The 26,221-nt window shown below is 42.8% G+C and overlaps 1 long non-coding RNA gene across 1 annotated transcript; it reads right to left on the reverse strand.

The window, feature by feature from the left end:
• Window positions 1–950: 950 nt before the first annotated feature.
• LOC124082468 (uncharacterized) lies at window positions 951–25,222 on the reverse strand. Its single transcript, XR_006848409.2, has 3 exons — window positions 24,993–25,222; window positions 14,314–14,408; window positions 951–1,417 (listed from the first exon to the last, which is right to left on the reverse strand). It is a non-coding gene; the product is annotated as an uncharacterized LOC124082468 (long non-coding RNA).
• Window positions 25,223–26,221: the final 999 nt, after the last annotated feature.

The following is a 26,221-nucleotide window of genomic DNA, read 5'->3' on the forward strand; positions in this document are numbered from 1 at the left end:
GTCTTCTGGAAGGGAAGGAAGAGTGGGACAGAAGAGCTTGTCTGGGGCCAGGGTCCTGTGTCCTGGGTCTTCAGCTGAGACAGTGCCTGGGACTGCACAGCCTGACTGGGGCAGGACACCAGGCCAGCTCTGGGAGGACCCAGAAAGCTCAATGTCAAAACAGGAGACATTGAGGGAGATACCATGGCTGCAACAGAGAGCACAGCTCTGCAGGCAATTAGAATGTCCCCCTGACTGGGGGAGAAGGGTCTGATCTACAGGCCAGTCTGGAAATCACACAGGACCTGCACCTGCAGTCCACTCTCTGCAGAGGGACTGCCCTAGGCAGAGATGTACTATGGGGACCCTAGAGTTCGCAAAATAGATCTCCTGGGACATGCAGCAGCATCACTTCTCCTACCCTATCAAGGCTTGCAGAGCAGGATTTGTGGGGTCTGTGGAAGTGAAGCTGGCCTCTCACTGGCCACTCTCTTCAAGCACTGGGGACAGTGAACTAGATACATGTGGATTCCAAACATGGTAGAACAATTGTGTCCCCACTCATGTCCACATCTTTATCTTCTGAATCTGTGAATATGCTAAGTTATGAAAAAAAGAGCTGACCTTTAAATAGGATTATCTGGATAGTCCCAGAGTCATCACAGGGACCCTTTAAAGTGGAAGAAATTGTCGGGCATGGTGGTGCACACCCGCAATCCCAGCAGCTCAGGAGGCTGAGACAGGAAGATACGAAGATCAAAGCCAGCCTCAGCAACCTGGCATGGTCCTAAGCAACTTTGCAGGACCCTATCTCAAAAATATAGTTTAGTCTTACAAAGAGGAGGAAATGTTATTGCAAAAATGGCCAAATTTCCGTTTTTTTCTCCCAAAACACGATGTGATCTTTCTCCCTGGTATAAATCCTCAGCTCTACTGTTTGTGATGAATATCTGACATGTTGGTGCCTGAGGAGAATCCTGAAGCATGTGGTCTCAGAGATTCCTAGACTCAAAGAAGGAGGCTGGCCCTGGGACTAGGTGAGGCTGTCACTTACCATAAACAGTGAGGTGGAAAACTCGTTTAATTTCTCTTCCCGTCTGAAGTATGATCTGGGCCCAGTACTGCCCACTGTCCTGTGATATCAAATTGTTAATCCTCAGGGATGACATACTGGGCACCTGGACCCTCTGCTTGTACTTGTCCTGAAGACCAAACCACTTTGGATCTTCCGTCCCATTCTGGAGTCTCAGCATGTAAATGGCATTTGAATCAGAGGTGACACCCCAGGAGATCTCCTCTATCTTGGGATCTTCTGGCTCCTGGATCACTTGGAACAAGACCGAACCTCCCTGGATTGCTGTCAGATTAGTGTGGGTTCTAAAACCTTTAATCCCAGAACCATGAGCTCCAGAACTCTTGGCTAAAGTGCTGCAGACACCTAGGGCATTGGGAAAGAGAACATGGATATTTCCTCAAGGAGAACAAGTGAAACAGACATTTGCTCCTTAACCAGTTCACCCAGCACCTTCCTTGACCCAGGGAGGCAGCCTTGTCCAGTGAATTGGAACTAATTCTGGGATCAAGTCCTGGTTCTGCTGAAGTTATTTCTGGGTGGGTTACTTCACTGGACTAACCTTCATTTCCTTATCCGTCTTGACATGGTGACATGAACTAAATGAGACTGTGAATTGAAAGCATCTAGCTCAGTAAATGAATTCAGCAAAGTGGCAGGATATAAAATCAACATGCATAAATCAAAGGCATTCCTGTATCAGTGACAAATCCACTGAAATTGAAATGAGGACGACCATTCCATTCACAGTATCCTCAAAAAAATAAATAAATAAAATACTTGGGAATCAACCTAACAAAAGAGGTGAAGGACCTATACAATGAAAACTACAGAACCCTAAAGAGAGAAATAGAAGAAGACCTTAGAAGATGGAAAGATATACCTTGTTCATGGATAGGCAGAACTAACATCATTAAAATGGCCATATTACCAAAAGTACTCTGTAGGTTTCATGCAATGCCAATCAAAATCCCAATGCTATTTCTCACAGAAATATAAAAAGCAATCATGAAATTCATCTGGAAAAATAAAAGACCCAGAATAGCAAAAGTCATTCTAAGCAGGAAGAGTGAAACAGGCAGTATAGCGATACCAGACTTCAAACTATACTACAGAGCAATAGTAACAAAAACAGCACGGTACTGGTACCAAAACAGGTGGGTAGACCAATGGTACAGAATAGAGGACACAGAGACCAATCCACAAAATTACAACTACCTCATATTAGACAAAGGTGATTAAAAACATGCAATGGAGAAAGGATAGCATCTTCAACAAATGGTGCTGGGAAAACTGGAAAGCCATATGCAACAAAATGAAATTGAATCCCTGTCTCTCACCATGCACAAAACTTAACTCAAAATGGATCAAGGAGCTAGGAATCAAACCAGAAACTTTGCATCTAATAAAAGAAAAAGTTGGCCCTAATCTCCATCTCGTGGGGTCGGGCTCCAAATTCCTTATTAGGACACCTATAGCACAAGAGTTAAAATCAAGAGTACACTTGCACATTGCTGGTGGGACTGCAAATTGGTGCAACCAATTTGGAAATCAGTGTGGAGATTCCTCAGAAAGCTGGGAATGGAACCACCATTCAACCCAGCTATTCCCCTTCTAGGACTATTCCCAAAAGACCTAAAAAGAGCATACTACAAGGATACAGCTTCATCAATGTTCATAGCAGCACAATTCACAATAGCTAGACTGTGGAACAAAACTAGATGCCCTTCAATAGATGAATGGATAAAAAAATGTAGCATATATACACAATGGAATATTACTCAGCACTAAAAAAATAACAAAATCATGGCATTTGCAGGGAAATGGATGGCATTAGAGCAGATTATGCTAAGTGAAGTCAGCCAATCCCGAAAAAAAAAATGCCGAATGTCTTCTTTGATATAAGGGGGGCAACTCAAAACAGAGCAGGGAGGAAGAGCATGAGAAGAAGATTACCATCAAACTGGGATGAGAGGTGGGAGGGAATGGAAGAGAGAAGGGGAATTGCACAGAAGATGGAAGGAGACCCGCATTGTTATACAAAAATTCATATAAGAGGATGTGAAGTGAAGTGGAGAAAAAAAAGAGAGAGAGAGAAAGAGAAATGAGTTATGGTATGGGGTAGAGGGAAGGGAGGGGAGGGGAGGGGGATAGGAAAGACAGCAGAATACAACAGACACTGGTATGGCAGTATTATAAACGTGGCGGTATAACCAATGTGATCCTGCAATCTGTACACGTGGGAATAATAAGAATTCATAACCCATTTGAAACACATGTATGAAATATTATATGTCAAAATCAATGTAATGTTTTGAGCAACTAATACATTTCTGATGTTAAAAAAAAAAAAAAAGAAAGCGCCTAGCTCACTGTAGGGCACATGCTGAATGTATAAGTGTAGGAGGCAGCTCCTAAAATGTCACCCAAGGATCCCTCTCTGGTGTTCACACCTATGTATCATCCTCTCCCGCAAAGAGTGTGCACCTCGCAAAAATGATGGGCTGTCACTTAATACAACCATTTTCCACCAGAGCACGGGTTCCTCCTGGCTCACTCCTGCTCCCTGTCCTCGGCCTCTCTCCTGCTCACTCTGATGAGGCCAGCTGCCATACTGACAGCGGCCCCGTGGAGACGCCCACGTGGCAAGGTCCTGAGGGCAGCCCCTGGCCAATAGCTATTGAGGAACTGAGCTTCCAGGCAGCCGCCACAGGGAACTGCATCCTGTCCACAGTCCCACTGTGATGAACTCCAAGCAGAAGCTTCCCAGTGGAACCTCGAGATGATGGCACCCCAGAAAACACCTTGATCTGTTTCTGCAAGACCCTGGGCCAGAAGACCCCGCTGTAGAGCAGTGCTGACCCCAGACCCCATGAGGGAGAACTCATGTTGTTGCTTTTGGGCAACCAGTCATGGGGCAGCAGGTTGCTCAACAGATTAAAACATTCCTGAAGGTGCTTCCCCTTCCCCTTCTTCTAGAAAGTGAGTTACTCAAGATAGTATTGGTCATGCTGTGGAATCAGTTATAAATCTCTGGGACTTAGGACAGGGAAATTCACGTCTCATTCGTCTCATTCGTAGGACATTAAGAGACAATGAGGGCGGGGTTACGCATGAGTGTGGGTCCACCACCTTAAAGCTGAGCCTGAGGAGTCCACCGCATCCTCTCAGCCTCCTAAGGTCCCACACAGGGAAGGGGGTCAGAGAGTCACACCTGTTTTTTCCCTGCAGAAGTTCAAGGGTGACCAATGTATTTCATGTTTTGAGACCAGGTGATGATAGACTGAAAATGTGGAGGAGCAAGTGGAACAGTTGGTGAATACACGTTCGAGTCACCAAGAAAGAACTTTCTTGAACTGCCCCTGGAGTCCCCATCAGTATTCCTTAGTGGCTGTCCCCCTGCACAGCCCTGGACAGTAGGCCTCCTTGAGCCCTTTCTCTCCCATCAGGCATAGCCCCAGGGAACCTGGGGACCCTCTCTTCTTCCTGGAGACCAGGTAGGATTTAACCACCAGGGGAAATCGCAACCCAACCATCTTGTCCTTGAGGATGGACAATTCCTCCTTTCAGAAGCCCAGGCTCCACTGGGGTATGCCACACCCAGTACACAACCCAAATTTGCAGATTTCTCCTTGTGTCACGTCTCTCACTTGTGAGTATCTATAACATGCCCCAGTGTACAAACGCCACATTTCCTTTTTCCAAGGAAACATCCATTCACGGGCACTTGGGCTGCTTCTACATCTTAGCTGTTGGGAACAGCGTCTCAGTGAACACGCCAGCTTCAATGTTTGGCCCAGAAGTGGGGAGCTGGATAATATAAGAGTTTTGGTTTTAGTTTTGGAGGACCTTCCATTTCTTCAAAATAGCGACACTAATTTACATTCCCACCAACAGAGTCTGAGGGTTCATTTTCTGCCTATCTTTGCCAGTGCTTATTAACATCCATCATTGTAATAACAGCCAAGCTAAAGATGTGACTGATATCTCCCTGTTTAAAATTCTCATTTCCCTGATGATCAAAAATGTTGGCTATTCGTTTTTATAGATCCATTGGCTATTCATTTCTCTTCTTTGAGAAGTATCTGTTCAAAACTTTAAATCAAGTTACCTGTTTCCTTCTATCGAGTTACTTAGTTCTTTATACATTAGGGCCATTGGCCCCATATCAGATGTGTGCTTTGCAAATATTCTCTCCCAAGACATGGGCTGTCTCTTCACTCTGTGGTTTCCCTTGCTGTGCAGAAAGTTTTTAATTTGATGCAATTCGGTCAATTTTTGCTTTTGGTGTCTGTGCTTTGGGAATTCTATTCAAGACATTACCACCCAAGCTCATGGAAGTTTTCCTTTATGCTTTCTTCTAGAGGTGTTAGAGTTGAAAACCTTATGATTAAGTCTTTTATCCATTTTGAGTTGTTTTTTCTCTTTTTAAAATTTTTATTCTAATATGTTATGTATATGACAGCAGAATGCAATTCAATTTATATTACACATATAGAGCACAATTTTTCATGTCTCTGGTTGTACACAAAGTAGAGTCACACCATTCGCATCTTCATCCATGTTCTTAGGGTAATGATGTCCATCTCATTCCACCATCTTTCCTACCCCCAAGTCCCCTCCCTTCCCCTCCCTCCCCTTTGTCCTGTCTAAAGTTCCTCTATTCCTCCCATCTTCCCATATGCATTTACTGAAGACACTGTCCTTTCCCCATTGTATATTCTTAGCACATTTGTCAAACATCACATCAACTGACTGTAAACACTGGGTTTATTTATGGAATTTCTTCTTTTTCCATTGGTTAATGGGTCTTTTTGTGTGCCAGAACCCTGCTGTTTCGATTATAGTAATATTGTATTTTCAAATCAGGGAATGAGATTCAGTTTTATTCTTTTTGCTTTTGGTATTTGGGGTCTTTTCTGATTCCATACAAATTTTTTGGAGAATTTTTTTTTTCTGTGAAAAATCTCACTGGAATTTTGTAAGAATTCCATTAAATCTATTACAGTTTAATTTTACCCAGGGGCCAAAATGTTATTTCATGAAGTGAAAGGTATCAAAATATTTTTTTAGTATTTATTAGTTTCATATCTTGCTTAAAAGGATAGACCTCCCTTCAAAAGTATGTTTCTCATTTTTACTAGTTTTCTCCAAGTTCTTTTTGTGGTGTCAACATTTATGGTTAGGTTTCAATCAACCAAAATTAAGTTGGTTTCAGCTAGGTCCCACGGCTGGATGGTATAAAGAGTGGTTACAAGGTTGGACTTCACCTCAGTGAAGTCAGAGTTAATCTAGGTCCCCCATCTTCTGGCTGTGTGAACTTGAACAGTTACTTAACCTCTCTGTCTGCAGTTTTCTCATCTGTGAAATGGGAGTGATGGTGCTTACTTCATTGAATTCTTCTTTAGATTTAAGCAGAAAGAGCTTTGGGCACAGTATTCAATAACTGTGCTGTTCCCATTCGCTGCTGTTGTTATCATGATGAGCATTACTGGCCCAGCACCCTAGGGTCAGAAGCACACATTCCCAGTTCCAGGCTGGTGTCCCTTTCTCCCATCTAGCTGCCCCTCTTGGGGGTCTCCTCCTGAGTACAGGGATGGGATGCAGGAGTCAGACATCCTGTGGCTTCAATCTCCTTGGTGCCTGTAGGTGTCAAGGTCCAGCCAGGACGTTCCTGTTTATAAAAGTCGAGTTTAAAAGGAAATTCACTGTGATGCAGGCACCATCACCAAGCCCCACAGGACCCCTGTGCATCCAGGAGTCAGGTGGGAAGGTGGAGGGGAGGACTTGTTATACCAGGCTTGAATGAAGTTTTTAAATTTTATATTATTAATGCTGGTTGCCCATCTTCCCCTTCTTGAGTTATTCTATAATACAAAAGTATCATATGTTACATTGAAAACAATTATCCAAGTTGTGGAGTTTTCAAATGAAAGCAAATTGTGCCCCATCCCAAGGTAAGCACTGGAAATGACATGTGCCCAGAGACACTCCAGCCCTGTGAGCCTGGGCATCTATTCATAAATGCCTCTCAACCTTCCCACTTGCCTGAGGTGCCCTTCATTCTTCTTTTGAAGGGGTTGTAACATCCCATGGTCCCCTCTTTAATTAATGAGCAAAATAGAAATATTCTTTAGCACTGTGGTCATCCAGCCTAATCAGAGTTTAACATATTGAAATATGTAATTCTGGGTGTGAAAATGGGCCATACACCACAACCTCCTTGTTTCTAAAAACTGTTTGCAAGTTGCTTTTTCAGGATGCAGCTGCAGACCTAGAGAGCTGAGAGGAACCAAAAGTCTCCAAGGACAAGAAGCTGAGGAACCAGAACAGGGACTTGTGGACCTGGGTTAGAAGCCAGGGTGCACTTCTGTTCAACATAGTTCTCGAAACGCTGGCCAGAGCAATTAGACAGACGAAAGAAATTAAAGGCATAAAAATAGGAAAAGAAGAACTTAAATTATCACTATTTGCAGATGATATGATTCTATACCTAGCAGACCCAAAAGGCTCTACAAAGAAACTATTAGAGCTAATAAATGAATTCAGCAAAGTGGCAGGATATAAAATCAACATGCATAAATCAAAGGCATTCCTGTATATCAGTGACAAATCCTCTGAAATGGAAATGAAGACAACCACTCCATTCACAATATCTTCAAAAAAAATAAAATACTTGGGAATCAACCTAACAAAAGAGGTGAAAGACTTATACAATGAAAACTACAGAACCCTAAAGAGAGAAATAGAAGAAGATCTTAGAAGATGGAAAAATATACCCTGTTCATGGATAGGCAGAACTAATATCATCAAAATGGCGATATTACCAAAAGTTCTCTATAGGTTTAATGCAATGCCAATCAAAATCCCAACGGCATTTCTTGTAGAAATAGAGAAAGCAATCATGAAATTCATATGGAAAAATAAAAGATCCAGAATAGCAAAAACAATGCTAAGCAAGAAGTGTGAATCAGGCGGTATAGCGATACCAGACTTCAAACTATACTACAGAGCAATAGTAACAAAAACAGCATGGTACTGGTACCAAAACAGGAGGGTGGACCAATGGTACAGAATAGAGGACACAGAAACCAATCCACAAAACTACAACTATCTTATATTTGATAAAGGGGCTAAAAGCATGCAATGGAGGAAGGATAGCATCTTCAACAAATGGTGCTGGGAAAACTGGAAATCCATATGCAACAAAATGAAACTGAATCCCTTTCTCTCACCATGCACAAAAGTGAATTCAAAATGGATCAAGGAGCTTGATATCAAATCAGAGACACGCCGTCTGATAGAAGAAAAAGTTGGCTACGATCTACATTCGGTGGGGTCGGGCTCCAAATTCCTCAATAGGACACCCATAGCACAAAAGTTAATAACTAGAATCAACAAATGGGACTTACTCAAACTAAAAAGTTTTTTCTCAGCTAAAGAAACAATAAGAGAGGTAAATAGAGAGCCTACATCCTGGGAACAAATCTTTACTCCTCACACTTCAGATAGAGCCCTAATATCCAGAGTATACAAAGAACTCCAAAATTAGACAATAAGATAACAAACAACCCAGTCAACAAATGGGCCAAGGACCTGAACAGACACTTCTCAGAGGAGGACATACAGTCAATCAACAAGTACATGAAAAAATGCTCACCATCTCTAGCTGTCAGAGAAATGCAAATCAAAACCACCCTAAGATACCATCTCACTCCAGTAAGATTGGCAGCCATTATGAAGTCAAACAATAACAAGTGCTGGCGAGGATGTGGGGAAAAGGGTACACTTGTACATTGCTGGTGGGACTGCAAATTGGTGCAGCCAATTTGGAAAACAGTATGGAGATTTCTTGGAAAGCTGGGAATGGAGCCACCATTTGACCCAGCTATTCCCCTTCTTGGTCTATTCCCTAAAGACCTAAAAAGAGCATGGTACAGGGACACTGCTACATCGATGTTCATAGCAGCTCAATTCACAATAGCAAGACTGTGGAACCAACCCAGATGCCCTTCAATAGACGAATGGATTAAAAAAACATGTGGCATTTATACACAATGAAGTATTACTCTGCATTAAAAAATGACAAAATCATAGAATTTGCAGGGAAATGGATGGCACTAGAGCAGATTATGCTAAGTGAAGCTAGCCAATCCCTAAAAAACAAATGCCAAATGTCTTCTTTGATATAAGGAGAGTAACTAAGAACAGAGTAGGGTCGAAGAGCATGAGAAGAAGATTAACATTAAACAGAGATGAGAGGTGGGCGGGAAAGGGAGAGAGAAGGGAAATTGCATGGAAATGGAAGGAGACCCTCAGGGTTATACAAAAGAACATACAAGAGGAAATGAGGGGAAAGGGAAAAATAATACAAGGGGGAGAAATGAATGACAGTAGAGGGGGTAGAGAGAGAAGAGGGGAGGGGAGGGGAGGGGAGGGGGGATAGTAGAGGATAGGAAAGGCAGCAGAACACAACAGACACTAGTATGGCAATATGTAAATCAATGGATGTGTAACTGATGTGATTCTGCAATCTGTATATGGGTAAAAATGGGAGTTCATAACCCACTTGAATCAAAGTGTGAAAGATGATATATCAAGAACTATGTAATGTCTTGAACAACCAACAATAAAAAATAAAAAAAAGAAGCCAGGGTGCAGCCACAGCTGCAGGAGGGAGCATGGGATCAGAGAGACCAGTGCACTTATAAAGTACCCAGAGGTTGCACCAGGCCCAGGGCACCTGGTGTGGACCATGCCACCAAGATTCCGGATTCTGGCCACCTGGCCTTCTGTTTCTCATCCCTGCCTTAAGTCTCTTCCTGCTCCCTGGGGAGACAGAGTATACCTCCTCTCTCCTTGTCAGGGGAGCGACTGTGAAGTTCTTTCTTCTTGCAAAACCTGGTGCCCTGTTGGTTTCTCTGTGCATGGACAGCAGGCACTTGCTGGGTGTCAGTACAGTGGTGGTCAGTACATTTAAGTGCTCTGTTTAATGCAGTACCCAGAGAAACAGCCTGCTATCCCATGGGGAAACAGTGCAATTGGGTGCTCTGACAGCCTGTATTTTAGAGCATCCTCAGGGATTTGATGAGGTCATTGTGGTCACCACAGTGTTTGTGTCCCCCTTCCAGCATTGTAAGAGGGTCCTTAAGGGAAGCTAGTGTTTTGTGCTGAACAGGAACTTCAAGGTCTGGCAGAGGCTTTCATCAGCTGGTCTAAAGGGCACAGCTGCAACAAGGCCTCCTGGGCAATGTTTGCAGACCACATCTGCACAGCAGTGCCTTTAACCCTTAAACAACCTGGTCTGGGTGCCAAACGCAGACTGCCTTAAGATCTGATGATAACACTGGCATCTGCCATTAAAACTCACTTCTAAAGTGGCATGTGCTACAAGGGAAAATACTAAAGATAGGAGACTAAATCTGATGATTCAAAGACACTGCTGATTCTTGCATATAACTTTTGTTTGTTGGATTGTTGTGAGATTTGAGAGAATATTTTGTTAGGACTGATGTTCTCCAAATTAAGGTTGTACATGGGTTTTAAACAATGGAAGTTGCAAAACTTGTTGGAAATTCATTGGTATTATATAAATTATCTGACTGGACTTATTATCCACTAAAAATATGGTGAGATTTATATACTACTCCCCACAGTGGGAAGTAACCTTAATCATATTTTCTAAAAGGACAATTGGGACAGCTATTTAAAGGATAATATTCTGAGATATTATGACCTCTCAAGAAGAGATTGAGGGCTCCTTATAATTTAAACTAATTATATTATGATTTATACCAATCTTTCAAATAAAGAAAATGGGGAAAACAAGACCCTACAGACACATATTAGATCTTACCAAATATTTTAAAATTTTTTCTTAATTGTAATATTGAGAGCTTTACTGTTACTGAACATGATTCAGTACATTAAATCAGATTTCCAAAGATAGAGTTGAAACTTGTCATCATGAAAATGACTGAAAAACCTGACACAGGAAGTAAATCTCCCAACTGCAGAGTTTACAACCATGCAGCTCCACCAGAGTGTCAGGTAAGTAAAAGCCATGAACAAACTTCTATGGACCCATTTCTCAGGTCCAATTTTAACGTGCATTTCAGGGGACTGGAAAGTCCATCAATGAAACTAGATTAACTGTACTGACTATAATGGTCAGTTAGACCTATATGTTGATCCTATGATAAACAGGCTGTCTGGGAGTATCTTTTGAGAAAAAGACCACATATAAGAAACTTAAACCAGCCAATCATGCTGGTCCTTAGAGATGAAGACTATATTGACCTATCTGGAAAATTGTCAGAAAGATTATTAAAATAGATTTTTCTTATACAGGTCAGTTATTTATTAAACTATCTACCAATATATTGTTGCCCTAATCATTCTACAGTAGAAATTGACACCTTTGCTAAGAGGATAGATTATGCAAATGTCTTGGCACTGCAACATAAGGTGTCTAGAGATATTGGGTATATTTTAGACTGGCTCCCAGAGTTGACAACCATGATTGTGCAAGGATGCCATAATCTCTGGAGGTTTATTGGTAATAATACCCTCACCCTCAGAGAGATGGCACCCAAAAGGATGTTTTGATGTTTGACTTCTACCTTCAAAATATTTATATTACTGACAGACCTAATAGACTCCTTAAATGTGAGAATTAAGAAAAAGGAAGATGAATATCCTGTAGCCTATAAGAATACAACTTATCTTACTCTATCACAGGTTATTGCCAGCTAATATTTCAGAGCTATAATATGCTGTAGTTAATGTTCAGGCTTTGAAACAAGTGCATGTCAATTAACCAGACCTAGGCAAGCTTAAATTACTTCCAAGATCCTTCATACTCAGATAAGTGATAATGAAAGAATTGAAACTAAATTAAAATGCTCTACAAGTGACTGTCATCAATGTTGTGAATGAGCTCTCTGCTCTATGGTTTGTAAAGGCTTAAATGCCATGCTAAATAAAAATATTTATGTTACAATGGCCAAACACAATGTTTCTCATGCAATTTGGAAAAGATAAAGAATCTCCTGATGAGTGTTTGGCAGAATAATAATAATAACCTGGAACTTCCAGGTTGATTATGTTATTAAGATAATATGTTTTCTATTAATCCTTTTTGCGTTTCAATAGTAGATCATGATGACTTCGGATCGAGATTCCAGTGTCTGGAAGATATAATTCCCCAATTGCCCTTTTTAAAAATATTAAGAAAGGGGAACTATATCGGGAGCTGCCACATAGGAACCGAGTGCCCCTTAGCCTTGAGTGATGAAAGTGTGGAGATGTGGCCAGCCAGCCATGGGCTGTATGTGTGTGTGAACTGTGGGCACTAAGTGCACAAAGTGGACTGAACCGACATTGCCCCTCTGTTTTGGTGGGCCTTGCTCTGATCTTTTTGCTCTCTCTGCCATGATCCCTACACAGGTCATGAGATGAGCATGGCCTCCATGGATGTTGGTCAACCTACTGACAGCAGACATCATGAAGCTAGACTCCACCCCCTGAAACCTGACCTCTTGCCTCATTTGAATGGCTTCTTCCCAATAAAAGTGTTCAGCATTTTCTCTCTCCCTCTCTCTCTCTCTCTCTCTCTCCCAGGACCCCTAAGGTCAGAGAAGCCAAAGAAAAAGGTATTTCTCTGTCTCTGTGTGGTGATTTCGTGTAGCCCAGTTCAACAGGAGTGATCCTGAGTGTTTGGTCAAGGAACACAACAGAATAGTACAAGAAAAATGAACTAAACTATGCCATATGCATGTATGAATGAATATACCACAATGAACCCCACTTTTATGTATGATTATAATACATTCATACATTGAAATAGGAGACCAGAACAGTAGAGAAAGTTGGAAGAGGGGGAGGGAGAAGAAAAAGAGGAAGTACTAGGGAATTATCTGGAACAAATCATGTTATGTACATGATTTTACAATGAATCCCACTAATAAGTACAATTAGAAAAAGCTAATATCAACATTTTTAAAGCTGTCACCAAAATTCAATTCAGTAGGTCATGTTATGTTTGTTAGCTGTTGATTTCCTTCTACATACAAACATTCTATTATGTCATAAATGTGATATGTGGCCCATAGTTACCATCAGTGTATTTTTTTTTAAGTTTCTGTTTTTCAGAATATACTTTTCAGCCCTCTGTTGAACCTCCCATCCTCTCTCACCTGGCATATTTTCCTGAACAATTTTACCTACTCCTGAAACCTGTGTTACCCTCCATTGTTTCCTTCCACATGTTCAGTGTAACCATAGCCATGTGGTACATAGACACCCTCAGTTTAACAGGCAGCTTGTCCTTTTGGGTGTTGAATAAATATTTGGTTTTTGCTTTTTTTTTTTTTTTAGTTGTAGGTGGACACAATAACCTCTATTTTATTTTTATGTGGTGCTGAGGATCAAACCCGGTGCCTCACACATGCTAGGCAAGTGGTTTACTGCTGAGCTCCAGCCCCAGCCCCAGCCCCACCCTGCTGTTTGTACTTTTATAAAATAAGGACTTCATGATGCTCGGTTCCCTGGATCTTGCTGAGGAGGATCCAGGCATCTTCCTCATGGAAACTGGACATTCTTCCCAGAACACTGGTGCACTGTTTCCTTAGCCTCCATGACACCCCATGCATGGGAGCCCCAGATACTGCTCAGTTTGCTCAATCTTTCCTCAAATGATGGTGCCTCCTGTTTTTCCAGGGTTTTTCCAGGAACAGTGATGAGATAAGCAAGGTTCCATCTGAGGTTGCTGGCATCAAGGTACATTTCAGCAAAGGAGCGCAGACCAGAGGAGCTTCCTCCGGCTCAGACACCAGGGTTCTGGTTGGGGCCCTCACAGAAGAGCTGCAGAGGCCCTGAGGACCCTGGGGGCCCAGGCTGGGGTGCTGCATCCTCACCCTGTGCCCCAGGAACAGGCTCTTGGTCTGTCTCCTTCCCTGTCCCCAGGCAGCTCCAGCCTCTCCCTGCTGCTGCAGTCCAGGTGGCCTCAGCTCCCTGGCTATGGTCCCTCATGCAGCCAGGGCTGCCCAAGCCCAGGGTCCCAGGTCCTCACCACCAAAAGGCCATTTTGCTTTTTCCGTTCATCCTGGGCTCTACCAACACTGCACTGGTGAATTATAACAGTGCGGATTTCTCTTTTTGTTTCCCAAAGGTATCAGAGCCCAACAGCCCCCCAGGACTGAAGGGTCCCAGCTGTCCCACATCCCCAATTTCCCTCCCTTCCAGGAAATCCAGCTACTCACAGAGAAGGCTAATGACTCCCAGGAGCCTGGTGGTCCAGCAGAGGTGGGGGACTTGTGAGCACTGTCCCATCCTGGCTTCCTGCCGGCCACTTCAGCTGCAGAGGAAACAAAAGAAAGGGGAATCCATCAAGAGGAGGAGCTTCCCTACTCTGAGGGCAGAGTTACAGGCCAGTGTTAGGAAGCCGACCAGAGTTCACAGAGGCAACCTCACTCACTCTAGGAAATTTCAGAATAAATGTACTTATGACGGGAGACTGGATGGACATCTGGTTTTTGACATCTGTTGGCAAGCCCCCTCCTGCAGGCAGAGCCAGCTTGTCTCAGGTAACTACACCTGCCCACACCCACTGAGTGAACACCTCTGCCCAGGCAGCCCTGATCCCAATGCCAGCCTGTGGCCAGCACAGAATCTCCCTCTTACAAGCAAGCCTGAGCTAAGCCCTCCTGAGTTTCATGGTTTTCCTTTGCACTTATCCCATTCTATAATGCATTTATTGTCTGATAGTCCAAGAACTTCAACTGTCAGTTGCCTACAGGAGTAACTGTGGTCAAAAAAACACCAAACTGTAATGGAGAGTGGTAACCACCAATATTTGCACTCAGCTTTGACGGAGAGGCCTCGTGGCTTCTGAGCTCTTGTTGGTGCTCAGGAAAACACAAGCTGTTTCTTCTGTTCTGCAGGCCTCTGGAACTGTTTAGATTGTGGGGTTGGGGCAGGGTTAGGGGATTGGATCCTACAGAGGGCAGCAGGATAATGGCTGGAAACTAAGGGCACAATGGTCAGTCAATAGATATTCCATCTGACAGGTGCCAGGGACTTTTCTGAACACCACATCTCACATTTTCAACGTGCCAGCCATCCTACCCTAAGGTATGATGTAGTATCCAAAGACACAGAGAGCCCCTGGTTCAATCCCCAGTACCACAAGACAAAAAGCAACAACAAAGGAGCCTGCACAACAGTGTGTTTGCCACCAAGAGCCAAATAGAAGAAAAACAAAGATCAGGCACAAGGAGTGCTGATGAACCCAGCCTAATTCCATGTTAAGATTGGGAGCCATCTCGTCACAAAGTCATGAAAGTTTATTTCTGTTTCACTGTAAGATACCAAGACTTCTATTTGGCTTTAAAAAGGAAACAATACAGTAAAGTCGCGGCATTGATTCTACAATTCTGGTTCCCCTTTTGTGAGAGCATCTGGTCCCCTCATGGGGACATCTTGGGGCCACTGGTGTAGGTGTCATGGTTGGGGAGTTAGGAACTTGGGGAGACTTTCCCCCTATCTGGTCTCTGTGTTTAAAAATTTTCTCTCTGTCAGGCATACTTTGGAGATCCTCTCTGTCATTGTGTTTTTGCTTTGTATCTCTTTCTGGCCCTTTAAGACATGGGCAATATGTGTTGGTCTTATAGGTTGTTTTTTTGGGAATGATCTTGGCTGAATGGATCACCAATAGTTGTAAATGTGTCTAAAAAAGATGGTGTTTTACTGTAACAGTTTGTTTTTTCAAATGGTTTTCTGAAGTATTGTACAATCTTGCAGTTGGAAGTTGATCTGTCAGAGATAACATAATTAATAAGGAGTCTTAACAGTCAAAAACTAAGTTGGATGCACAATATGCTGCCTCTAATGTGTGAGCTCAGCAGGACTCTCAGGAGGATTCCCTCTTACCCCCAACATCCAATCCCCCCTGAGTGCTCCCCTTCCTTTGTCCAACCAGAAACTCTAGCAATTCCCATTGTAGGACTAAAAGACATGAGGTATTTAGTAAGAAAAACATCCAGGTTCTCTCTGTTCACATAGTTAACCTTCACAAGCCAGTTTAAAATCTCCCATTACTTTTCCTGTGCTCAGATGTACTCAGTGTATTTTTATATTGAGATATTTCAGAACTTATAGCCTCAAATGCCCCTGGTATGCTTCTCCTCCTTCTCTGTAGGGAACCAAGAGGTCAGTTTCCCCTTGAATACAAGCACCAGCTTTTCTGTTCTCACCTCTTACTTTAGACCTCTTAGAAATATCTGAACAGTGTGTTACCAAAAGGCTTATTCCCCTTGAATAATGAACAGGTTTTGGAGCAAAATTTAACCAGTTTGTCACTTGAGAGAGAAGGAAAAACCCTAGGTATGGTCACACAAGGAAATGGACCAGCTCAACAGTCAGTGGCTTATCTCATTAAGAAACTTAACATCGCTTTGTTCTTAAACACAATAAGAACTACGGTGTGATAATTTTCATCTAAACCTATCTGATTACCAACTAAAATGGTTAAAACAAGTGTCTTAGGCATGAGGTTTTTGCTCAAACCAGCAGTTTCTCCCAGCTCCTTGTAGACCTCAGGCGGGACTTACACTGAAATGCAAATGGCAGAAGCCTGCAAGCTCAGTTGGAGACTGAGACCTGCCCACCCCACAAAAAAGATAAAAGCTTCTTTTGCCTGAACTCATATTAGACTAAACCCAAAAGTAAATTGTATGGTACTTGACTAAAATGGTTACCAGCCATGTCGTTTTTTCTAGAACCCTTGTTTTTTCTTAAATTTCACATTTTTTGAGCTCATCATTTTGGTCCTATGCACCTAGTTTAATTTTTCCCTGATCAATCCTATTTTTATTCAATTATGAAGTTTTTAAACATCTGCCACATTGCAATGGAGATTCATCTGTGAAAAGCTACAAGGCCTTTACTTTTATATGTGTGCACATTGTGTGTTGTGTTGTCTGTCCATATGTGTGTGGATCCATATGTCATGTACTCTCAAGTTGCCCCAAGAGTGACTCCATGGAAGCTCAGCTTAGTCTTAACAATATACAGAAACAACAGTTTGACCTGCTTCATTTTCAACATCTAGCAAAAATAGTTAAAACCAAAACACAGCCATTCCTGGGCATTTAAAAGATAAATAGTAATAGTTAAGTGTAACTTACTTAAGATATACACTTATGTTAGTCCCCCCCCCCAAAAAAAAAAAGAAAAAATAAGTAGACTGGAACCTACAAAAAGAGATTCTTAGAAGGAATGCCTAATAACTCTCAAGTGAAATGGCCGAGTCAGAAGTTTTAGTCAGTTTAAAGGCCTACAGATCTTCCTAACCTCCTACACAGGTAGGATAAATATTTGCTAACATGATTATATAGCCCTAAATAACCGAAATAAAGGGATCTCTAGTAGACACAGAGGTCATACCAGTAGAAAGATTTTACAAGATCAGATGACATGAAGTAACTTAACTACAGTTCATGGACATGAACATCTATAACATTAAAAGATAAATGTTTTGTTTATATTCCTGATAACTCTGAAGATGTTAAAGATTTACATTCCCAAATAAAGTTCTGGTTCACTCTGGCCTTATTATGGGGAAAACTTCTCAGCCCTCACACCTCTGGGTGAGAAAATATTGACTTCTGTCATCCTTATGATATTCATTGACATGTTCCAGACACTGCAATGTTTGTTCAGTACTCATGATTTTTGTTTCTCTGTCTTAGAATCACCCTTACCCAGATGATTTTACAACCTATTCTTCACCAACCAGACTTCAATATGACCTGACTTCTAAAAGAAAACTCCAAAGCTGCTTGCGCCACCTCACATCATCCCCTCTCAGTTCTGAAGCCACCAGAGCAGTTATCAGCCCTCTTCTGTAAAGCTAGGGCTGATCATGGTGACCACCACATGTAATCCCAGCTACTCAGGCAGCTGAGGTAGGAGGTTAGTAAGTTCAAGGCCAACCATAAAAAAGTGGGTTGGGATGCACTTCAGCAGTAGAGTGCCCCTGGATTCAATCGCTAGTTTTATATATATACATACATATATATATATATATATATATATATACAAGAAAAACAAAAGCCTGGAGAACAAGATGTCCATAGAGGCCTTGACATTTTTTTCTTTTTCTTTTTTATTAGAGCTTTAGAGTTATACATTGTAGTTGAGTTGATCCCAACAAATTCACACATGCATGGAAATTGATTTCAGTTCATGACCCTCCCTTCTCCCCCATCCTCTCTCCCCTCTCCCACTCTCCTTCCTCTGCCCTACTCGACTTCCTTTTGCTCATCTATTAATTCATATTTGATTGGCTCTTTATGTTATCCTATTCTTCTCTCCCTCTTCCCTTGGTTTTAGTCTAGCTTCCTCATATGAGAGAATACATTTGACCTTTGAGTTTCTGAGCTGGCTTATTTCAGTTAGCATGCTATTCTCCATTTCCATCCATTTACCAGCAAAATGCCATCATTTCATTCTTTTTTACGGCTGATTAGAATTCCAGCATATGTATACACCACAATTTCTTAATCCACTCATCTAATGACAGGCATCTAGGTTGATTACAACATTTAGCTGTTGTGAACTGTGCTGATAGAAACACTGAGGTGGCTGTATCACTATAGTATGCTGAATTTAGATATCTTGGAAGATCTACCAAGGAGTGGGATAGCTGGGTCACATGATGGTTCCATTGCTAGTTTTTTGAGGAGCCTCCATACTGCTTTCCAGAGTGATTGTACTAGTTTGTAGTCCCACCAAAAATGTACAAGTGAACTTTTTCTCCAAATCCTCACCAGCATTTATTATTGTTCACATTCTTACAACATTGTGACTGGAGATAGAGGAAATCTTAGTGTAATTTTGATTTGCATTTTCCTGATTGCCAAAGATGTTGAGCATTTTTTTATATAATTTGCAAGCTGTTTGCATTTATTCGATTGAGAAGTTTCTGTTTGGTTCTTTTGCCCATTAGTTGATTGCATTGTACAAGTGTGTGTATGGGTATGTGTGTTTGTGTATGTGTGTGTGTGTGTGTGTGTTTGTGTGTGTATGTTTGTGTGTGTCAAGACTTTTTAGTTCTTTTTATATCCTGGGTACTAGTCCCCTATCAGGAACAGCTGGCCCAAATTTTCTCCCATTCTGTAGTCTGTCTTTATTCTCTTGTTTCATTAGCTGTGCAGAAACTTTTTATTTGTATGGCCCCCCAGTTATTGACTCCTGGTTTTATATCTGGTGCCTTGGGGACTTGTTAGGGAAGCTGGAGCCAGTGATTTTATGATGGAATGTCGACTCCATGTTTCCTTCCAGCAGTCCTAAATGGCTCAAAGTCTCATTCCTAAGACTTTGAGCCATTTCAGTTTGAGTTTTGTGCAGGATAAGGACAGGAGTCTAGTTTCATTTTCTACATAAAGCTATCCAATTTTCCCAGCACTATCTGTTAAAAAGGCTGTCTTTTCTCCAAGATATACTTTTGGCACCTTGTCAAATGTCAGACAGCCCTAGGCAGATGATTTGACTCTGTGTCCTCTGTGGTGTTCCATTGGTCTTGGTGTCAGTGTTGATGCCAATGCCATGCTCTTTGTGTTGCTACAGCTCTGTAGCATAATTTCATATCTGGTATTGCCACAGGCCCCTGATCATCTCATTTCAGTCCTCACCTTAGGACCCTTGTGACCCTGGCTTCCACGATGATTGTTACCTGCCAGTGCCCAGCCCTGCATCTCCACCCACTGCCCCTGCTGGGCCTAAGCCCCTGTCCTCCACTCTACCAGAGTCTCCACTGGTGCCCACACCCACGTGCTAGGGCTGCACTTGTCACTAGGCTCTCACCGACTGCTGTTCCCAGTCTCTGTCAATAGTCCCATCCAGACCCTGGCTTTGCCCTGGGCTCCTTCCTCTGCTGACCCCAGGGCAGTTAATCAAGCACCTGATCAATCAGATCCATCACTCAGCACCTCAGATGCGGTGATTATTTTATTGTCCAAAAATCCTGGTGGAAAGGCAGAGTGAATCCAGCATCAGCTGTTCCTGGCACTTAGTGGTGAGGTCAAGGAAGCAGAGCTCCCTAAGCCATGGCTTGTTCTCAGCTCTCCCCCGTTTTGTGGAACTGACCCCACCTAACCCTCTCCCTGGCCCCAGCCCAGGATGTGCCCCTGGATGCTTTCATGCTGCCCACTGCCTCCTCCCCCTCTACTGCCTGTGCCGGGTTCCTTCCTGTGCACCATGGCACTTGGGGAGGAAGGTGAACTCTTCTCCCACCTGAAGGCACCATCCATTATTAGCAGTGGGATCTGGCACTGCTGTGCTGTGTGTGGGCGAGTTGCAGTGGGACCAGCTGGTTGACCTCAACCTTCACAAGTTTCCTCCAACCTTCCTGATCCCACTTTCCCTGGTCATTGTCTGCTCTGGGGTCAACTTCCTCTGATATGAGTCAGTCCTCCCTTTCTCCTGAGAATGACTGTAGGACACAGCTTTTTCTCTCCTCTATTAACTACTATTATCATCTTACAGTCAAACCAGATGGGGAACTATTGTGAGGACCTCCCATTAGCCCCTCATCCAGTTGCCCATTGCTCCCCCAGCTGAGATGCCTCTTGGCCACCTGCTGCCCTCTCCTTGTTCCTCTGTCCCTTCAGAAGCCATGTTAAAAGGGTTCTGACATTGGGTCACTCCACCGTGGATACATAGCCGCTGGTTTTCCTGTGAATTTTATGAGATCTCTCACCCAATTCTGTTTTCTTCTCAGCCTGTCTCCCATTCTTACTGTCTATGTCAGTATTATATGATTAACAGAGATACTGACTTACAATTTTCTGTTTTTGCTATGTCTTTGCCTGGCCTTGGTATTAGTGGAATCCTTGCCTTGGGAACTGAGTTGGGAAGTGTTCCCCCTTCTTCATTCTTTGAGAGTTTGAGATAGATGGTGTCATTTCTTCACTAATATTCATAGTCTTACCAGTGAAATCATCTGGTCCTGAGCTTTTTTAAAATTTTTGATGGGAGACATTTTTTATTGATTTATGCTCCTTATTCATTATTGATCTATTCAGATTTTTCTATCTGTTTGTGATTCAGCCTCAGTAGTTTGTATGTTACCAGAATTAATCCATTTCTTCTAGGTAATCAGATAATTGCTTCAAAACTTTTTTTATCATGCAGGCACACCCACAGAGCCCTCCAGTGTGGCCTCAAACAAGTTACTTCCTGTCACCCTGGTAAACAGAGTGAAACTCTGGCAGGCTGTCCTGGAAAGATAAGAGGGAAAGGCAGGAGATGAGGGTGGAGATCACCAGACCAGATGTTTCTGACCCCAGGGTAAATGATGTAACTGAGAAAACCAGTGGTAGCTGATAAGGATTTCAAGAGGGTCAAAAGCCCCAAAATTTTATAAATATATATTATAAATAATAGAGCTGATGAGCAGGGATTTAGCCAGTTGAAACAAGGATGCACTTGGACTGGAGAGCCTGATGAGGACCTGACATCCCATCACTTGTCATTGTTTCCTAATCCTCTGCATTATCCTCACTGCTCTCAAACTCTACCACCTTGTCTGGACCCTGGTGAGAGCCACAACTCCTCCCTATGACCCTCTCCTCAACAGGTCATCCATTCCAACCCAGGAAAAGCCTGTCTTGGTTCCAGACCTGGTTCACCGCAATCTGAGTGGATGTACATCTGCTGCATATAAAGCCTAAGGTCTTGAGACTTTTGAACTCAGCATGCAGAGGGAATGTCTGACATTAGCCTGTCATGATTAAGTGTTCTGCAGTGCATAGAATTAATCTAGAATTGTTTGCTGTGAATTAATTAATCTAGAATTGTTTGCTGTGAATGGATCATGCCTATTGCAGTACCTAGCATTAATGACTGTCATTTTCTTGATTAAGAACCTATAGAGTGAATTGTATTGAGTGATTTGAGTGAATAAAGCATTGAAAGGGGCAGAAGCTTGTGAACATTCTTTGTTTCTCCCTTGGACTGCATATGACACAATTTTGCCCCCTTGCGTCACATTGCCTGTCTGCTCTCTAGCTGAGGTCCCCCTGTGCCCTTCTCATTCTTGTTTCTCCCCACACAGGCCCTTACTGAAAGGCTCCACATAATTGTCCACTCAGGGCCTGTGGTTTCCTAACTACTGATTTTTCTGAGATCCTGTCTCTGAAAATATTTCTCCTCCTCTAAACAAAAGTGAGACAGAGGAAAGAAATAACAACTCAAACTGAAATAATCCTAATGAGGCCCCCAAATAAGTATGAGGTAAGAGTTATAAACCACAGGGCACCTAGGTCCATCCCTGCCCCCTCCTGTCTCTCAGGTGTGAGCTCCTGCTGCCCACTGGGTACTGATGTGCAGGTAACCATTTGGCAGCTGGCTTTTCTGGAGGGGAAAAAAAAAAACAAAAACAAAACCTGATTTCTGGTGTCTTCCAATTACTGTGGGACTCATACCCCAACGATGGCTGATTTCAAACTACCAACATCATGACCCTGAACACAGAATTGGGAAAAGATGCACAAAACCTGCTCACAAATCACACCAACTGTCTCCAGCACTCACAGCCAGGAAGGGAGGCTCATGTTTCAATACATAGGACACATTTTACACACAGCATGTCCCCTGGACACCAGCCAACTATCTCATGAGGGCAGGGGGTGGGGGAGAGACAGTGTGTTCCAAAGAGGGAGGAAAACTTGCTGAGAGATAGAATGTTGCTCTCCAGTATGGCAGCCCCCTAAGGTGTTCACGAGAATGATTTTCATTGCATTGGATTTCCACCTTAAAATCTAACTCTTCCCTGCAGTAACCATAGATGAGGTTTAGTTACTGCCTACTCACCCTCTGCCTTCACTAAGTAATAAACAGGCCAGACTCATGCGAGGTCCCCACCATCTACCTCCCCACAGGAAAGCACAGGTGACATTTCCTTTGGGACCTCAGCATGCCTGGGAGGCCTGACTTGGGATCCTGATAAACATTGATTCTATTCCTGCTCCTGTCACCAAGCTGGTAATGGCTTGCTGGTCCTCAGTGGCCTCCTCTGTGAGCTGAGGTTAGACCTCATTTTCGGGTCTGCTTAACCAGACTAAATAGATAGGGTGGAAAAGCATATAGCACAGTACAATACAGAACAGTGCTCCGCCTCCTCAAGACCCAGGCAAGACTCCTCACAGGACTGGGCCCAAAGACAAAGTGCAGTGTCTGTCACCTCAATTTCCAGAGTGGACTCGCCAGACATGTGGTTTACCTCAAAAATTCATTTCTTTGCCATTCACAACAAAAGATGAGACAGAGAAAAGAAATAACAACTCAAACTGTGAAATGATTCTACTACTTCCCCTCCTTCCAGGCCCCAGGGACAGATAGGGATTGAGCCAAAGTCAGGCAATTTCGCCACCTAGTGGCAACACTAGAATTGCCCAAAAGGAATAGCCAGGTGAGATCCTATTTAAAAAATAAAATAAAAAGAGTTGGGGGATGTTGCTTAGCAGTAAAGTGCTCCTGGGGTAAATCCCCAATACCCTAAAAAAGAAAAACATCAAGAAGTATCTACTGCCTTTCACATTGTTCTTGACCCTCCAGTCCCCCTTCCCAGATTCTGATAAATTAGACCTTTCTACACCAAAATACACGTGAAGAGCCACAGAGACAAAGCCACAAACCTATGGCCATCTGATAGTTGACAAAGGGACCAAAAATATATTTTGGAGAAAAGACAGCCTTTTTAACAGATAACACTGGGAGAACTGGATAGCTATATGTAGAAAAGTGAAATCACACCCCTGTCTTTCACCCCATTCATTCCACACACTTTCAAATTGAAATGGCTCAAAGTCTTAGGAATTAGACCAGAACCCTTACAACTGCTTGACGAAAACACAGTATCAGCTGGCGCGCTGAGAGGCGCAGGAGGCTGAGGCAGGAGGATCTGGAGTTCAAAGTCAGCCTCAGCAAAAGCACGGCCATAAGCAACTCAGTGAGACCCTGTCACTAAATAAAACACAAAATAGGGCTGGGAATGTGGCTCAGTGGTCGAGTGCCCCTGAGTTCAATCCCCAGCAACCCCCTCCCCACAAAAAAAGAAAAGAGATAAAACCTATATGTGCCGGCACCAACGTCCTCAACAACACTTAAGGCACAAGAAACAAAACCAACAATCAGTAAGTGGGATGCCATTAAACTAAAAAGGTTCTGCATAGACAAGGAAATAAGAGTATGAGGGGAGAGTCTACAGAATGGGAGGAAATTTTGGCCAGCTACTCCTCCAATAGGGGATATTAATATCCCCTATTTCCTTAATTTCCCCAAGATCCTTCATCCCTGAAAGGGAGATTCTCAAAATCTCCATACTTCAAGGCAAACCTCTAAATGTTTCCAATATTTAATGAGAGACTCACTGATGAAGTCAAGGATAACATTAAAAATAGAACCCCAAGGGCTGGGCTGTGGCTCAGCGGCAGAGCACTCAACTAACATGTGCGAGGCCCTGGGTTCAGTCCTCAGCACCACATAAAAATAAATAAATAAAATAAAGGTAGTGTGTCCAACTACAACTAAAAAATTAATATTTTTAAAAAAATAGAATCCCAAGCCTATGACAAAAGAATTACATTGAATTTTTAGATAGTCCATTTTATATAACTTTATATTTTTATAATTATAAAACTATTAATATATTATTGCATATCATATTTAACATCATATAATGAAAGACATTTCTAATAGATTGTCCTTGTCCGGGGACCCTGGCTGGACCTGCAAACCAAGATTTTTTCCTCCCATAATGAGCTCTCCTCCCAGCAGCAAGGAGAATAGTTGGGCACAGACCCTGGGATGTTGGGTGCTGGGACAATTCCTGCATGTTCAGGAACACCCCGAAACTTCCCGACCCAACTGAAAATACCTGTCTGCGGGGCGGCTTGTCACGACTCTGATCCTGGGGCTGGACTCTTCCTGACCAGCAGGGCTTCTGTGCTGTCCAGTGCCTTTTAGGCTAGAAGATGGATGAGCTGGTTCCACAGGCAGCTGTACTGGGAAAGACTGGGTCACACCCGAGGCATAACCATGTCTGCAAGTAAATTTCCAACAATTCTTTGAGTGACCCTGGACAGCGTACTGGTCAGCTTGCCTATGAGCTCATGTGCTTGTGGTTTAGTAACCAAGGCCCCACACACATGCTCCGTGAGGTCACTAGCGGATGCTCAACAAATATTCACACATATTCTTCTTTAAACTGGAATCCTTTACCTGGATTTGTAACTTCAGTTTCAAAATTGCTGGCTGCTGCAGGGCATGAGGGCACATACCTGTCATCCCCCATCCCTGGGGGTGGGGGGCCTGAGGCAGGAGGATTGCCAAATTCAAAGCCAGACTCAGCAACTTAGGGAGACCCTGTCTTAAAATGAAAAATAAAAAGGACTGTGGGGTGTGGAGACGTGGGGCTGTGGTTCTGTGGTTAAGTGCCCCTGGAACAAAAAAAAAAAAAAGAAAAGAAATGCCGGCTGCTTTGCTACTAGACCAGAGCCATGGGCACCCCCTGTAGAACTGCATTTTCCTAATTCTCCTTACCAAAAAATAAAATAAAATAAAACTAGGAACAGGAAACACCTGATAGACATCACTGTTCCTCCAGCTAGCTCCTGTCTACAGCCACTGTAACCCATTTACATTGAAAGAATCAAATACAAACGTGTACTTTAATGTACTTGCCTATTCACATTGTGAATTTTTTTTTTTTTTTTTTTTTTGGAAAACTTCCACAATGTTTTACTACCAAACTTATGCAAGTTAAGGTTAACTCTTTAACCCAGCTAACAGCAAAAACCAAATCTCCATGGAAATCCATACCTGCAGAGATTTTCCTTTAAAAAAAAATGTATCTGCATATTTTACAAATATGTGAAATTCTCCAATGTTGCAGGAAAAAAATTCCAAGTGATGCCAATCCATATTAGAAGAATCTGGCAATCCATCCCCATGTGAAAAGAAAAAATAGAACCATCTTCTCCCACAATCAGAAAACTGATCCTTAGCCTGGGGGCCACATTCCTTGAAACTTACAAAAGGTCCTAGAGCTTCCTCCAGGAAATGGCCTGAAGGCCCCACAGAGATGAAGTGGCCTTTTCTAAGCCA

The sequence above is a fragment of the Marmota monax genome, unplaced genomic scaffold (assembly GCF_021218885.2).
Source record: "Marmota monax isolate L192 unplaced genomic scaffold, Marmota_monax_Labrador192_F-V1.1 WCK01_AAM20220418_F8-fsc00145, whole genome shotgun sequence".
NCBI classification, from domain to species: domain Eukaryota; kingdom Metazoa; phylum Chordata; class Mammalia; order Rodentia; family Sciuridae; genus Marmota; species Marmota monax.